Source organism: Arachis ipaensis, chromosome B10 (assembly GCF_000816755.2).
Source record: "Arachis ipaensis cultivar K30076 chromosome B10, Araip1.1, whole genome shotgun sequence".
NCBI classification, from domain to species: domain Eukaryota; kingdom Viridiplantae; phylum Streptophyta; class Magnoliopsida; order Fabales; family Fabaceae; genus Arachis; species Arachis ipaensis.
Window position 1 is genome coordinate 105,385,537 of NC_029794.2, and position 1,186 is coordinate 105,386,722.

The following is a 1,186-nucleotide window of genomic DNA, read 5'->3' on the forward strand; positions in this document are numbered from 1 at the left end:
TTTGGGAGCAATGTTCTTTTCTATGATCGTATGTTCATTTCCATGAGTGAAGCCGATGCAATAGCGTTCAGAACTTGCAGGGGAATTGAAGGGCCTCACCTTGATTTTGTAGAAGATCAGTTCAAGAAGCTTGTGCTTCCTACAGGACCAGTGATACTAGAGAAACCAAACTCTGCATTGGATGAGAAATAGGCTTCTTGGCTTGGAGAATTCAAACAAGGCTCAGTGGTTTATTGTTGTCTTGGAAGTGAGTGCAGGTTGAGGCCAAACCTGTTTCAAGAATTGTTGTTGGGTCTTGAACTAGTTGGCATGCCTTTTCTTGTAGCTTTGAAACCCCCAATTGGGTTTGATTCAGTTGGAGACGCGCTACCAGAAGGGTTCGAAGAGAGGGTTAAAGGAAGAGGGATTGTGTATGGAGGGTGGATCCAGCATCAATTGATATTGGAACACCTTTCTGTTGGATGCTTCATTACACATTGCGGGTCAGGTTCTTTGTCAGAGGCATTGCTCAATGAGTGCCAGTTGGTGTTGCTTCCAAATATTGGTGACCAGTTTCTGAATGCAAGACTGATGAGTAAGAATTTGCAAGTTGGTGTGGAAGTGGAGAAAGGGGAAGACGATGGATTGTACACTAAGGAAAGTGTGTGCAAAGCAGTTAGTATTGTAATGGATGATGAGAATGAGACAAGCAGAATAGTCAAAAGTAACCATGATAAGATTAAGGAGGTGTTGCTTAATAAAGATTAAGTCTACTTATATTGATGCTTTCTGTAAGAAGCTTCAAGAGATACTTTGAAGGTTTTTTCATCTTTCTTATTTTAATATGTATTTTGAGGTTCTAATGTGTTGTATTGTGAATGTGTGCTATAATGTAGGTGTAATATTGAGAATTTGATGTACACCAGATTAGTATCTGATTATCGTTTGATCTTAAATTTCTTCTAGCTTCTATTACTTTCTCTAATGATAATTACTTGAGTTAAATTACACACTTTTCTTCTTAACTTTTTATCATTACTGATACTCATTTAAGGAAAAATCATAATTAACAGTGAAGCTACTACAAAAGTTGATTCCGGTAGTATGTGCTCATTTTTTTCTTTAGCAAGTCTTGGGTTCAAAATTATACTCTTGAACAAAATTGACTTTTGTAAATGATATCCATATTTTGCAGTGAATCCAATAT

At 37.1% G+C, this 1,186-nt stretch overlaps 1 pseudogene; it reads left to right on the forward strand.

Moving 5' to 3' along the window:
* On the forward strand, positions 1-935 carry LOC107620990 (annotated as a pseudogene).